At 43.7% G+C, this 16553-nt stretch overlaps 1 long non-coding RNA gene across 1 annotated transcript; it reads right to left on the bottom strand.

Moving 5' to 3' along the window:
- Window positions 1-1279: 1279 nt before the first annotated feature.
- Window positions 1280-7843, bottom strand: LOC120528119. Its single transcript, XR_005633465.1, has 5 exons — window positions 7586-7843; window positions 6473-6632; window positions 6250-6314; window positions 1810-1935; window positions 1280-1377 (listed from the first exon to the last, which is right to left on the bottom strand). It is a non-coding gene; the product is annotated as an uncharacterized LOC120528119 (long non-coding RNA).
- Between the last annotated feature and the right edge of the window lie 8710 nt (window positions 7844-16553).

Here is a 16553-nt window from a genome sequence, read left to right as displayed (position 1 = left end):
CAAACCCCGGGCAGGGCGCCAACCCACCGCAGCACTTATTATGTAATTTTTAATTTCAGAAATATGTTTTTTGTCCATTTTTCTAAATGAAAGATTTATTCTGTAAATAGTCTACTGGCTTAAGCACAAAATATATACAAAATGGTGAAAAAGTAACTTCTACAGTCCTAATAACCTTTTATTTAATTAAGTAGATAAACTTTAATTATGTAATCTGCATTATGTACCAACAATTTTAGTAACATTTCAATAAAAAAAAAAAAACAATGAAACACTATTTTCCGAAATTCCATCGAAAACAAAAACGATAAGGAAAAAGCAGGAGAAGAAAATAGACACAAAAACTGCAGAAAACAAGATCTGAAATCTTTGCTGTCTTCCTCTAACAATATGATGCAAAGTCCACAAAGCACTGAAAATGTCTGACCTTTGAACCGCGTTTTTACTTGTGTCCGCCTGCACCGCTGACCATGTGACTGATTTTTTTTAACCTTTTCTCCTCCATCTGGTTATAAACCATGCTAGTTAGTAATTAATTTTTCAAGACATGTTTTGTTAAAAAAAAAAAAAGCTAAGAAATGTCATAAGTTAATATGTAAAAGTTATGCTAAAACAACAAGAATACAAACTCACAGGGAAGTGTGACAGATAGGGGGCTCTGTTGTCCCCTTGAACCCTCAGACCAGACACCAGATAAAAGTCCAAGATATTCATTTATTACAATAATAATAAACACAAATCACAATAATCAATCCTCCACACCTCCCAGCAGCTCAGTCACACTTCCTCCCAACTCGGCTCAAGCCGCTGGGGTTTCCCATCATCCTTTTAAAGTCCTCGACCCAGAAGTGCTTCTGATCCCCCAGTCCATGTGATTACCCAGCACTTCCGGGTCAGGTGAAAACTCCTCTTTTTCTTCAGCCCAGAAGTACTTTATTTCTTCCATCCTCGTGACAAGGAAGTACTTCTGGGCTATACGGAGAATACAAATCCTTGAGCCTCCCTTTAGTGTCGTCTGGTGGCCCTCATGGTATCCAGCAGGGCTGTGAAGGAAAACTCCAAGGTCCATAATGCCCTGCTGGAATTCGGGGCATCTCCATGTTGCAGGGAGGGCTCCACCTGTGTTATGGCTGTGATCAAGTAAAGTAAGTAATGAAGTAATGGCGGAGAGTGGCCTGTGGTATTTGATAATCTGACAATATCAGGTATGACAAGAAAATAAAAATCAAGTAGATAATCAAAGAAAGACAATCAGACAAGAAGACAAAGAGACAGGCAGTTCTTTTGTTTTTGCTTTGCAATTGTCTTTATTTTACTTTAAAGGACATTCTTTTAATTCTTCTATTGTGGATATGATTGGTCTGGGAGGGTCCTTTTCTGGTAAAAGAGAAACAGGCAATTAATCAAATTAGTAGAAAAACACAAAAATCATTGATATTTATAGGAGACTTTTAAGGCTCTCATGTGAGTTCAGTGATATTGTGAATTAATAGAAAGAGACGAGAGAGAAGGCCCTGCTGCAGTGAGCCATCAAAGAGCTGGTGAAGGAATCAAACACAGACGGAGGAGTAAGATACCTGTCGTTTAACAAAGACCCCTCTTTTGTCATATTAAATTTAAACATAATATTTAGTGAAATTAATAATAACAGGAACCAAAAAGTAAGGACAACTTTTCAAGAATGGGACCTCCTCTGTCCTTAAACTAACAACACACCTGTGAGATCCACAAATGTTTTTATGCCTGCAAACAAGTCAGTCAGCCCTTCATCTGGTCAAACATTTACCTCTGTAGGCCAAGCATGCTTACCGACTTATTGAAGTTAAAAAAAATCATCTTCAATATCCAAGTCCTCCTCCAATTCCTCCTCCAATTCCTGCTCCCATTCCTCCTCCTCCTCGTCCAGATCCAAATCTTTCACATGGTGGTTGCGGACTGTAAAGATTAAATAAAGACTTAAAGTCAGGATTTCCATCCCTTTCTTTTAACACTCTTCATGGATGAGAGGCTTTCTACTTGTAGGACAGCTGGCATAGTAAACAGTTACAATTTGCTCTCATCTCATAATGAAGCACTTTATGCAGATTAGGACCTTACATTAAAATAAAATAAGAATAAATAAATAAAGTGAGTTATTGCCACCCTAGAGTCCTGCCTCCTACAGCTCAGTGCACCTTTGTGTGTGAAGCTCATTGAAACAGCAGGCGGCCATTAAAGTCTCCTTCATTCACATCTCACTGAGCGGCCTGCTGTGTCCGTTTCAGGATGGAGGCTCAGGGGGTCTCTGTGAGTGAACTGAATACTGTGGGTCACCAGACACACACACACACACACGCACACACACACACACACACACACACACACACACACACACACACACACACAGACACACACGATTCATGGGCTTCAGCTACTCACCTAACCTCCAATTCTCACTCTGTGTGTTAAAGATTAAAGAAGAGCATGGAGTTTGCAGCATAAAAATAACAAAGGTCCTTTTTTATTGTGAATTTCATATTCTTACAGAATTAAAAAGCACACCAAGCATTCTCAAATAATAAGAGAATTCAGATTTGACCAAATGCCAGCCTTTAAACATTGAATTGAACATCTAAACTGTCACCAAATCCATCCACCCACCCATTATCCAACCCACTATATCCTAACTACAGGGTCATGGGGTTCTGCTGGAGCCAATCCCAGCCAACACAGGGCTCAAGGCGGAAACAGACCCCAGGCAAGACGCCTGCTTCTACTGTCTCACCAAATCTAATGCACAAATAGCACATCAAAGCTTAAGACCCTTCTGATCTGAGACCACTGCACAGGAGCTTTGTACAAATTTAATGAAAAAGAATAACGTAAAAGAGATAATAACTAGAGGAGGAATGAGAGAGTGAGGCAGAAACACTTTATATGAATACATAAACTGAGTTAGAGGACGTGAAGAAGGACGATTGTAAACACAAATCACTACTTGTAAGAGACCACCAGGGCTAACAATAAGAGAAAACAAAATGGAAGACATCTTAAAGTGTTCAATCAGCTTCTGAAATGTTCACAGTCAGAAGTCATTAAAGTGCACTTGAGACACCAAGCAGGGTTTGTACAAAGGCGACTGGACATCAGGACAAATCAGGACAGTGGCCACACATCAGAAATCAAATGACGATGATCATTTGTGCCATCTTGGTGTGAAAACAAGTCTTCTCTCATTTTAGTGCCAAGTGTGAATGGTGAAAGTCAGAGTGTGTGAGATCTTACAGGAAGATGACTGAGAAGAAAAATATCAAGTCTGAAGTAGCTGGTAACTGGAAGACTGATAAACCTAAGATTATCAGTTGATGCACATGAGCCAAATCCAGCCTGATTTCTCTTACCCCAAGTTATCTTCTCCCTCATTGTTTTCAGTTTCCCTAAGAGAATCTGTGGCTAATGTCTGCTTCAAAAGGAGAGCAATTTTTCTGACAAAAGCAAAATTAGACAGTCTGTGACTCCACACTGGTGGCATTCACCCCAGTTGTGACGAAATGCTCTGCCAGACTGGTAATGGGTCACATTAAATAGAATATTCCAGATGTCCTCATCACCTTCATTTTCTATAACAATACAGCATTGTAAATGCCATATCCCTTGCACTTCATACCATCCTGGCACATGTGGATAACACAAGCTGTAATATTAAAGTCCTGGTAAAAAGACTACAGCTCAGCACTTAATACTCTTGGACAAGCAAAGCTGAGCACAAAACTCCTCAAATTAGGATTCTGTGCCGCTGAAATTTAGGTTTCGACATCCTAATTACGAAGTCTCAGCATGTGAGATTAGCAGCATGACATCCTCCATGTTAACACTCAACTCATGCCCTCCATGGGGTGGTGTGCTGAGCCCCCTACTATGTTTGAGGTTGACAGAATGTCCAGGTTATTCTAACATTTTATTCAGATCACCTACAATAATGAGAGGAGGTCTCCCTGCTGACTCAGTGGTACCAGGTCAATAATCTCACACTAAATGTTAGTAAACCAGGAGCAGGGCAGAGACTTCAGGAAGAAGAAAGAAGACAACATTGACTTTGACATCGGACAGGATGTTGTGGAGAGAGAGAGCACCTTTAAATGTCTCAGAGTGACCATCACTGACAAACTGAGGTGGGCACAACATGAGTATTTCATGCCTTGTCCAGAAGGCTCACTGTTGCCTCTTCTTCCTCAGATGTCTGACAAGATCTTATTTTTCTCCATCTGCTCTCCTGAACTTTTACAGGTGCCTAGTGGAGTCGACGCTCAATGGCTGCACCACATCATGACATGACACCTGCACAGCTCAAGAGTGTAAAGCCCTGCAGATGGCACTGAAGGTGGCACAGAACATGAATGGCACCCAGCTGAGCTGCCTTATCTCAGGACGTACACAACACTCGCCGTTTTAGAAAGTCAAACAGGATCATTAAAGACCTCGGCCATCCTTCACAGCTGCTTTTCCTGCACATCCCTTCAGAGCCTTTGGCACTCGCACACCTTATCTAGTGAGTCACTTGTAAAGTTTCAGATTAGCATTTTATCTGTGAATTTGTCACAACGCTCTGTGCCTGCACCAGTGAAGAGCGCAAAACGAAAATCAACTGAATTGATTTGAGCTGAACTGGGAGATTCAGAGACAGTTTCTAACCACAATCAGTAAAGTTGTTAAACAGTCAAACATAAGAAAAAAATTGTCTGAATAAACTGTGTATATCTATGTATATATCTTGTATTTATGTATTTAATTATTTCCATGTGTATTTCATCTAAAAAGAATTTCCGCATACTATGTTCACATGACAATACATCCATCCATTATCCAACCCGCTATATCCTAACTAAAGGGTCACGGTGGTCTGCAGGAGCCATTCACAGCCAACACAGGGTGCAGGGGAGGAAACAAACCCCGGGCAGGGCGCCAGCCCACCACAGGACGCACAGACCAGGGACAATTAAAGATCACCAATGCACCTAACCTGCATGTCTTTGGACTGTGGGATAAAATCGGAACACCTGGAGGAAACCATGCAAACTTCACGCAGGGAGGACCCGGGAAACAAACCCGGGTCTCCTAACTGCGAGGCAGCGTCATTTTAAACATCAGACGTCTCTAAAATCAGACACAGGCTGAGAGTTTGTAATGGCAGCTGCTGAATTCAGGATAACAAGGCGTATAAAGTTTAAAAGAGAATTCATAATGAAATCCGATCATTCACTCCACCTTTCACAGTCTGTGCTTTACTATTCACAACAACATCATTATATAATCACAGCATTTGCGTTAAGCACAAATAGTTCAAAAGAGACACTTAAAGTAAAAAGAGCAGCTGCTCAGGGACCTCAAATCTCCAAAATATCCGACATAAACGCAGTGCTTGTGTTGTTTGTTGATTCGTTGATGGCTACGGATACAAAATCAGCCCTGCTGACTCCATCTATCACTCGACTTTGGATTTGCTCTGCCAATACGTGAACCCAAAATGCTGGAACTTGTTTCATGTCTTCATCAACTTTATCCATTAATTTATCACTCGCTAGCTCCAGTAAATGCCTACAACAGACTCTTTGAGTTCCACCATTCAGTAAAGACTTTATTATTCTTAGCCAATATTCATGTAACATGGAGGGAAGAGCTTGTTGCTCAGTGTTGGTGAGTCAGTGAATGGCTGATTATTTTCTTGTCTTGACCACAACTCACTTCTAGATCTCGATTTTCCTGCACTGGGCCTACAACTGTGGTGGATAAAAGAAGATTTCTGCTCCAAAACTGAATGGACACGGAGCTCTGTGAACACAGTCGAGGACAGAGGATGTGCCCCCTGTTGTGTGTGCCATTGTGTGTATGGCACTGCACTCCGCTCTTCTTTGAACACGTCCATGTTTTGTTGTCTGATGTCTGAACAGTCGATGTGCACAGACGCTCACAGACACACAGGCACAACATCTGGAGGAACACAGTCACAGACTTGCCTGCTTGCCTAAAATGACTGCTGACAAAATGTTCCACAAATCCTTGTGACTACACAAACATGCAAAGTATAAAGATTTTCTATTGTCTTAATTTCAAGAGAGGAAACGTTTTTAGTTAATTATAAGAGTTTATCTCTACTTTAGTTTATATTAAAAATGACAAGTGAATTAATTGTAATGAGCCTCTCACAAACCAGAGCGATCTGTAAAAGAATTTAAATAAGTTATTGAGCAGCACATTCTCCATTCTACTCACAGAAACTTTGAGGAAAATGCTTTAGCTTTTAAGGCTGTGGATGATTCCTCCTCTGAAACACAATTCTGAAAAGTAAGAACAAAAGTATAATGTGGCTTTAGTAACTGTAAAATAGATTTCACATGAACTTCTGACAAGATATTTAAAAGCATAAAGAAAGAAATAGAAAAGAAAAAGTTTTTGTGAACACATTTCAGTTTAAATGTCAAAGATCAGAACTCACAGAAGCCATTGGCAGAGAGCACAGGCACAACAGAACCAGCAAGGCGGCGAGTCTCATGGTGGGGCTGACACTGAGATGTCTGTTGTGATCAACAGCAAGACCTCCTTATATAGCACATCAGGTGGGGTGGGACAGGACTACAGGGTGGGGATGAGGACAACTGGGGAGGAAAGACAATTCAATTCAGATTTTGTTTGACTTGGAAGAAGGACAAGAAGAAACTTCAATCAAACCACAAACCGCAAAGGAGAGGTCAGTAGTTATAGGCAGGGACATTCTGTTAAAATGATTAATGACCTTTAAGCCACGCGCCCTCTGACGTCATACCGGAAGTCCCGCCCCGCTGACACAAGACCGGAAGTACCGCCTCGTCGCCTCCTGATGACGTCACTCCGGAAAGTCCCGGCCCCTCACGTGACCTCTCTCCTCCCCCTTTGGCACTGCCCCCTGGCGGCGGTTGGTTGAAGGGCCCCCTGTCCCCGCCCAGACTCCGCCTTGAACCCTCCCCCGGCCCCTGATTGGTTCTCCTTTCTGTCAGGGGGACTTTGATGGATGTCTGTCCCCTCCTTGAACCCTCCCACACCCACCTGCCTGCCCAGGAAACTGTCAAGGGCAGTTTGATGGATGTCTGCCCCCTGTTTGAACCCGCTCCCACCCCACACCCACCTGCCTGCCCAGGAAACTGTCAAGGGCAGTTTGATGGATGTCTACCCCCTCCTTGAACTCCCCACCGCCCCCCTCTCCCGAAAGACAAGCCCGGGCAAGTGACAGCCTTTACCTCGACAAGCTCAGACATGCCCGGGCCTGCCTTGGCCCTGCCCCTTTCTCTGCCACAAGCCCAGACAGGCCCGGGGGGCTGCCTCGGCCCCCGCCCTTTCTCTGGCACAAGCCCAGACAGGCCCGGGGCCTGTCCTGACCAGCTCAGACATGCCCAAAGTCGCCCTGCACCAGTCCCAGCACGTTCACGAAATTAAAATCTCTATCTCATCTTGGCCTCTCTAAGTCAAGCTGCTTTTTTGCCCCTCACACAGACAACAAACTGTCAGCTGGAAGACACGGTCTGAGCCAGCCAGCGCGATCGCACCCTGTTTTGTCGCGCTGGTCAGGCCGCACCTGACGGGCAGCCTTCCCACACTTCCCAGCCGCTTCTGAAAGGGCGGAATAAAACAGCCAAGCATTTTGTAAAGACTCTGACCGGGAAAATGGAATCTAGGCCCTAGATCCCAGCGTTGCCTCTCCTGCTTTGGGTAAGAACCCCTGTATCTATTATTTAAAATATCTATCTCATCTTTGGTTCATCTAAGTCAAGATGCCTTTTCCATCTCACAGAAAATCCTAGAGAGAATCCCAGAGAGAATGACCAAATGTCAGCATTTCTCAGTCAGCTTCCCCCCACCCCCCTGCGAACAGGCCTGGCTCTCTCTCCACATACAGAAAGGAAAGTCTGTGCGCGTGCCGGCTCCTGATGCTTTCAGAACGCTGACACGCGGCTAGAACCCCCACCCCCCATGCCATGCGCTTTCTTTCTGGCCGTTTTGAACACCCATCCCCCATAAAGTCATGAGCTCTACTTCATTTTTAAAGTGAAGTTTAGGTTCCGGCAGGGATGCTTGCATCCTTGAGCTGTGTAACTCATAGGATGACTCCCACGCCGCTGAGGAATTCTTTTGAGGTCCTTCTCGGGGAGTAAAGAAAGGCCCTTTGAAGCTGCTTATGTCATTTTTCATCTCTTTTAAGGGAGTTTAGGACCATCCCTTATCTGGGCAACTCAAGGTCTGACCGCAACAATATTCAGATCTAAATAGGGAAAGGACGGCTGTTTCATATTTACTGGAGATGCAGAGATCACCTTTTCAGCAGATAGGCACCTGGCCGTGTAAATTGTCTGATAAAATGGTCCATATCTGTGATTATAAATTACCGCTCAACCTTCAAAAAATTCCGGTGTGTTTGTATAATGGACCATATCTCTGAATATAAATGACAGTTCAAACTTCAAAAAATTCTTTTCGTATAAAATAACCCCACGAATAGCCCATAGGTCTTACACGTCTGCAAACCGCTAAGAAAAAACAAGATGAATGTCTCTCAAAATGGTGCGTCTTATCAGCATTAATTGAACGTTACCTTGTAATTTGTAATGGCTAAAATGCAATATTAACATTCTTCATACTGACTACTTTTGCAAAAGCTATTGTCCCGCAAGATCACGGTAAGCATTATTATTATTATTATTAATCCCTATTCATAACTATTATAAGCGCTAAACGAGCATATATTAAAAATTTTAAGTCTGATTCCTTATGTTTTTTTTTGTTTAGAGGTCTATATCGAGACTGATTCGGGAAATGGTAATTCATTTTTACAAATATTTTGTTTAAAATGTGGATGGGGTGATTATCTGAGCATGATTACGGGAGTTTCATGGTTTGATTATCTGAGCATGCTCGAGTTTGACGGGGTCGGACACGAGCAAGATGAAAAGCGCTCCTAACCACTCACCAAATGAAATGTAATTATTTTAAGGCAAACTATTAACTCAATCCGTAATTTATCAGGCTTTAAATGTAAAAGTGTGAACTAACCACATGAACTGTCCGTGTGAGTGCATTTTCAGTGTGCTGTATGCCGGGTGTGTATTGGCATATGTGTCAGTATACATAAAGCAAGTTTTATTTAAAAACTTACAGCTGAATCCTTTATTTATTTATTTTAGAAATTTATATCCAAATAGATTCTTCAAACCATGATGTTGATGATTATGAAAGAGGTAAGATAATTTTGAAAATCGATAAAGTGTTTACAAAGTTCTTACGGATGCGTGTGTGTTTACAAAGTTCCTACCGATCGCTTGTTGTTATGGCAGCGCGTGCCTGTGATTACTCACGCTCTTGTAATATTATGCTTTCGCTAAATGTCATTATTTTCATTCAGAATTGTCGAGCCCAAAGTCCGCAGGGTTTTTAGAAGCGCCATGTGTCTTGTTAAATCATAGGGTAAATGAATATTATAACATGTTCCTGTTTGTATCAGGGCCGGTTGTCTAATCTGAAAAGTTTGTGTCCATTTTACTGTATGGAGTGCACGTGCGCTTTTTTAAAATGTTTTGGGTTGTTACAATTAGCCTAGCATCTGCGAGAGTCTGTCTAGCCACCATAAAAGAATTTTTATAGTGCCGTGCTTCTATAGGCCTGAACTGGGAGTGAAAAGGGAGGAGGGGAGGGGGTTGACGCGTAATAAAACCTCGGTTTATCATCAGCCTGCATGTGTGTGTGTGGAGTCTGCGTGTGACAGTGTGTGGCCTGTTATTTTAAAGAGTATATTCATTTTGTTTGTGCAGCAGCAGACCATGCTATTTTAAAGAACTTGTGCATTTTGAATGTGGGCGTGTGGGTCGGTGGGTGTGTGTGTGTGTGTGCGTGTGTGCGTGCATGCGTGTGTGTGGCCTGTTATTTTAAAGAGCGTATGCATTTTGTTTGAGCTACGACAGGCAATGGGCGCAGGGGAATGTTATTTTAAAGAGTTTATGCATTTTGTATGCTTGACTGTGTGTGCGTGTGTGTGTGTCTGGCCTGCTATTTTAAAGAGCGTATGCATTTTCTTTTTTGTAGACGAGAATCCTTTACAGAACGAAACAGTTTCTGAAAGGGAATCCCCTGAGTTGACCAATCTCAGTAAGTGCCATTTTCAGTGTATCGAAGAAAAAACACAGGGGTACACACGTATCTCCAGATTTAGTGAAAAGAGGTCTTTAACTGAAAAGGGCATACTTTTATTTTCAGGTTCCCCGGGTGTTTTAACGCAGTTGTTGGACGGTTCAGACAATCTGGGCCTCTATCGTAACTGGAGGGCCCCACAAACACCACCCCCTTCTGAGATCAGCATCGAGCATTCTCGCACACCCTCTGTCAGCCACGGACGGCATTCTCCCATTCCCTCTGAAAGCAGCGGACGGCGTTCAGACCACCGGGTGTCCCCTTCGCTGACAACGACTCACTCTGACCACGGATCTCGGCGTCAAAATCGTTATTCATCACGATATTCCCTCCGGCCTGAACATGAACAGAGACATCGAGAAAGACTGCAAGAGCTGACTGAAAACCTTGGCCTATTACTGGAGCAATTTGTAGAATTAGAGGCTCCTATGTACAATTCCATACCCGAAATGTGCTTACATTTGATGCATCTGTATGCTTTTTACATGGATCTAATCCGAAATTAAAGGATAGGTTTTATATTACTTTTTTGCATGAAAAATAACATTGACTGCAAATTACTATTATTATTATTATTATTATACTCTGTGATCATAACTGTCACCTTTGATTAAATTTAGGTCATGCCTGAAAACGGGTCTAGCAGCAGCAGTGGCAGCAGCGGCAGCAGCGGAAACAGCAGTGACAACAGTGACAGTGACTGCAATGGCGATGTATCAGACAGTGGGTGTGAATATCCAGCAGGGCGTAAAGGTAGGAAAAGACCATCCAGTGAAAACCTGAGACTATTAAGAGAGATGTCTGATAAACTTGAATATTCTCTAAAGCCCCCTAAAATCCCCACCCCTCCACGATCTCCTGAAATTGTTCAATCACCATTCCCCATAACACATCCGATCGATAATTTTGACCTGATTAATAATTCGCTCCAGGCTCTAAATTCTGATGAAATAGCCGTAGTTAACGCTCTGCTGGAGCTTTTGAAGAATACCTCTTCTGAGGCCAGAACGTCTTCATCCCCTTCACCACCGCCTCATACCCTAGACACGAATGTCATATCCCCACAACCTTCTACCTCAGGGGTCTCACGTACATCGTGTACATCAGGTACCTCAGGGCCCAGTAACGCCTGTCTTCAACAATCGCCTGTTGAGGCCTTAACAGAGTCGGGTAATTCACCCCAACATCCTCAGACGGGGTCGGGAGTGACTAATTTGTCCAGGGTAAACTCGAGTCTCGAAACCAACTCTCCACAGCCCTCTACCTCGCATACGGAGAATCCTTCATCTCCAGAGCCGTCAGTAAATTCTCCACAGCCCTCTACGTCGCATACGGAGAATCCTTCGTCTCCAGAGCCGTCAGTAAATTCTCCACAACCCTGCACCTCTCGATTAAATAATTTGTCTATCGCAGAGCGTCCAAAATTTAACAATATCGAGGTTAGACACCGTTTCAATTTTTCTGAGGCCTACGCGCTGGATTCATTCGCCGAAGTATTTCACCATATCCACGAGACCCTTCAGCAACTTTTAGACAGTTTTACGAGTACTTTGAATCCTCAGGATTTAGTGCAGCTAGAATTACGTGCTGATTCTCTCAACCCCGGTGTTTTTTCCCTAACCCCGGCGGGCACGCTTTCTGTCGAGGACTTTTTTCATCAAATTGAGTTACTTCTCCAGAGTCACGCCACAATTTTAGCCGATTCTAGTCTGACGCTAATCGTTCAGGTAGTCAGGGTTCCGGCTGGCGGAGGGGCTCATGGGCGTAAAGCATGTACCCTTTTCAACGATGTAATCGTTCAAAAGAAACGGAAGCACCTATGGATCTCTTTCAGCCCGGATGATCAGTGCTGTTTTGCCAGGGGATTGCTGGCTGTATTAAATGACAGGTTCAGAAACAATCAGAAACTGTGTGAACAAGAGGCTCGTCAACTGCACGACAGGGTCGGGTTATCAACGGATCAGAAAGTAGCATTTTCAGATGTAGAAAAATTTGAGAGGTTCATGGGTATTAAAATTATCACCTGGTACCGGGAACCGAACACTAGCGCTCTATTAAAATTTGAAGCGTCCCAAGGCCGAAAATCAAAGACGGCGTTCTTGTTTTTGCACCATGAGCATTATTACGGTATTTTGAATCTAAAAGGCTTTCTGGGATTTGACTACATCTGATATTCTGACCCGTCACGACATCGCTGCGAGCAGCATTGCAACGTGTGTTTATCTACAGACTGTCGCTCGGTTGACGGGGAAGCTATTCGATGTACCGATTGCCATCGTTTCTGTCGATCGAGGTTTTGCTTCGATCTCCACAAAACGCGTAAATTTAATAAAAAGAGGCATCGGTCTGAAAGCCTCTGTGATACCCAGAAAGTCTGCGCACTCAGCAACCAGAAATACGTGGTGAATGCCGAGTCAAAACCTCACAAGTGTCGACCCAAACACTGCCGCGTTTGTAGAGCGGTCGTGGAAGAGTCGGATGCAAATCATCAGTGTTTTATTCAAAGCTTACCGGTAAGACCGCTCCAAGAAAACTATGTCTTCTACGATTTTGAGTGCCGTCAAGATGACGGAACCCACATCCCCAATTACATCCACTGCATGCATTGGAACGGTCAATCTTGGAGTTGGCCCGGTGAGGATTGCGTAGCAAAGTTCTTCCACAGATATCGACGTCCAAAATACGAAGATTACACGTTCATAGCTCACAATTCTAAGGGGTATGACGGCTATTTCCTTTTGAAATATCTCGTCGAGAGCGGACAAACTCCGTCTGTTACATCTCAGGGGTGTAAACTAATGTGCTTTATAGAAGAAGATTATAACTTGAGATTTATCGATTTGTTGAACTTCTTGCCTATGAAATTGAGCAGTATGTCCAAAGCCCTGGGATTCCAGGCTCAAAAAGGGTACTTTCCCCATTTCTTTAACACCGCTGAAAATCAAAATTACATCGGACAGTACCCCGAGCCTAAATATTACGGTTTTGAGCACATGATGAGCCAGGAAAGAGAGGAGTTTTTGTCTTGGTACGATTCGATTAAAAGCGGTACCTTCAACTTTAAACAAGAAATGGCCTACTATTGTAGAAACGACGTGGTTATTTTGAGAACGGCGTGCATGAAATTTAGAGAGGAAGTGCTCAGGATCGGCAATGTCGATCCTTTTCAGTGTATGACCCTAGCTTCTCTCTGCCTGTCCATGTACAGACAAAACTGCATGCCCGATAATGCAATCGGAATCATTCCAAGTGATCATTACAAAAGCACTCACAAAGCTTATTCTAATGCTTCTATTCAATGGCTGATGTTTCTTTCCGAAAAGGAAAAAATAAACATTCGGCACGCCCTGAATCACGGTGAAGTCAAGATGGGTTCCTTTTATCTAGATGGTTACGCCGAAGTTCAAGGTGTCCCGACGGCCTTTGAGTTCGCTGGCTGCTTTTATCACGGCTGTCCAGAGTGCTATGAGGCGCAAGCCAAACATCCTCTCACCGGGGCTCCTTATGCCGATTTGTTTCAAACGTTTGACAACAAACTCAGGAATTTGCGTGAAACATTTCATCTGACGGTGAGGGTCCTTTGGGAACATCAATGGGAACACATGAAAAAAGAGGACTCAGAGCTTCAGGATTTCTTAAGACGCTTTGAGTTTCCTGAACCTATCAATTCCCGTGACGCCCTGTATGGAGGGCACACCAACGCGATCAAATTATATCATAAGGTTCAAGGCGACGAGCAAATGCATTATTACGATTTTACGAGTCTGTACCCTTACGTCAACAAAACAAAAACCTACCCGATCGGCCATCCGACCCTTGTTTTCCAGGAGTTTGGCGATCTTAAGAAATACTTCGGGCTCAATAAAATCACCGTGTTAGCCCCTCGCAATTTGTACTTTCCGGTCCTCCCTTTAAGAATTTGTGATAAATTGATGTTTGTTCTGTGTCGTACGTGCGCAGAAACCCAGACGTCCACCGGCCTTTGCCACAACGATCGGGAAAGGTCTTTAACAGGAACCTGGTGCAGCGTTGAGATACTCAAGGCCTTAGATAAAGGGTACAGAGTTTTAAAGATTCACGAGATATGGCATTACGAACAGAGTACCGCAGATTTATTTTCCGAGTACATCAAAATTCATCTGAAAGGCAAACAGGAGGCCTCCGGGTGGCCCTCCTGGGCCCGGGACGAAGCGTCCTGCCGGCGCTATGTAGACGACTATTTCTTAAAAGAAGGTGTATTATTGGAGAGTGTAAACATAGCCTCCAACCCACTAAGAGACAAATTTCCAAGCTATTTCTGAATTCTCTTTGGGGAAAATTTGGTCAGAAGCCTAACCAGCTGACCACGACGTTTGTTACACACACCCAAGAATTCTTCGATTACCTGTTCTCAGACGTGTATCGGGTCTCCTATTTTGGCTTTATCAGCGACGAAATCGCTCAAGTGCAGTGGAGGTATGCGGATGATAGATACGTTCTACCCGGACCCGTCAATGTGGTGATCGCCGCTTTCACCACGGCCTATGCCCGGTTAGAATTGTACGAATTGTTGGATCGTTTAGGACCGAGGATTCTGTATCATGATACAGATTCCGTTATCTTCACAGCATCGCCCGGCCAGTACACTCCGCCCCTCGGGGACTATTTAGGTGAACTCACCAGCGAACTAGATCCTGACGACTTCATAGAAGAAATTGTTTCCGGGGGTCCAAAAACGTACGCGTACAAAACGTTCAAAGGCAAGGTCTGCATGAAAGTCAAGGGCATTACTCTCAATCACAAAACGGTTCAAATGGTAAACCTATACTCATTAATGGATCTAGTGCATAGTTTTGTAGAACAAGACGTCACGAAAGAAATAACGGTTCACGGAACGCAGATTCATAGGAACAAAAGAACCTGGCGTTGCAAAATCGTCCACTCAGAAAAAGATTCAGAGTGGTGTACAACAAAAGGGTTCTTTTGCCCGATTTCACATCTCTCCCCTATGGATACTAAAGAGGGTTTTGACGTTAGACTTCAGCATCCGTTCTCAAAAATAGTCTCGGGACTCTCCTGTTCTGGTAAATCGCATTATGTGAAAAAGCTTTTGGAGCACGCGGACCATGTACTTTCTCGCCGACCTGACAATATAGTCTGGTTTTATAGCTGCTGGCAGACTCTGTACGATGAACTGTTAGCCCACTTTCCCAGTATCAGATTTTTGGAGGGGTTACCCGTCTCCTTAAGCGACGATGAACTACTGCCGCCTGACCGAGTAAACTTGGTGATTGTCGACGATTTGATGGAACAGGCGAGCCATAGCCAAGAGATAGAGTGGGCCTTCACAAAATATACTCATCACCGGAATTTGTCCATCATTTACTTGGTCCAAAATTTATTTTTTCAAGGCAAGAAAAGTAGAACGATAAATCTGAATGCCAATTACATTACCCTGTTTAAAAACCCAAGAGATAAGCTGCAAATTACGAATTTAGCGCGTCAAATGTACCCCGGCAGGGTGAAATTTTTCTTGGAGGCCTTTGAGGATGCTACGCGAACCCTTAGGTTATCTGTTGGTGGATCTGAAAGCCCAGACGCCTGATGAATTTCGTTTACGTACCGGATTGTTTCCTCCCGACTGGCCTGTGGCCTCGTCGTGAAAAGATAAAGACAGGCGATTTCCCGAGTATTTGAGAAAGAACCGGCATGTCGATCAGAATAAAAAGAAATCTCCCTCTGCTCAAGACCCTACACAGGGTCTCCTGTCGCCGAAGAAAAGCGCTGTTGAGCGAGGCTCCGGACGATTTCATTTACGCTCTGGCCGAAATAGCTCTCAATACTTTAAAGGCCACGTACCCTGACTTCCAGACAGTTCAAGTTGCTGAAGAAGCATCGTTGCTCCATCAAAAAACTTGGCCATAAAAAACTCGCCGTTAAAAAGAAAAAAGTCCTTTTAAATCAGAAAGGAGGGTTTCTCGGGGCCCTATTAAGCGCCGCCATTCCTTTCATTACTAGTTTAATAGGTTCGAGATTATAAATATGGAATACACGCGCAAGATGTACCTGGTCCCACAACAACAAATGGTTCAATGGCCTCAGAAAGCCCCAACTTCCACAGACCTTTTAAGCGCTACGGAAAGTGAACTGGATAAACAAATGAAACTCATACTTGAGCGCGACTTTGAGCGCCGATGCAAAAGTAAAACTTTATACGACCGTCTTACAAAGATACCTGACCTTTGTGAAAAAGCGGATAAAGAATCCGGTTCTCTGACGTTATTGCTGCCTGCCGAGAGCCAGGAGGAGCCGTCGGGAGCTCTCAAAGAGGCCCCGAGTTCCCCAGAAGAAAGGGTGTATGACGAGATTTTGAAAAGTGCTCCAGA

Source organism: Polypterus senegalus, chromosome 4, assembly GCF_016835505.1.
Source record: "Polypterus senegalus isolate Bchr_013 chromosome 4, ASM1683550v1, whole genome shotgun sequence".
Taxonomy (NCBI): Eukaryota; Metazoa; Chordata; class Cladistia; order Polypteriformes; family Polypteridae; genus Polypterus; species Polypterus senegalus.
Note: the sequence above shows the minus strand (reverse complement) of the source record. Positions and strands in the feature narration are given on the sequence as shown.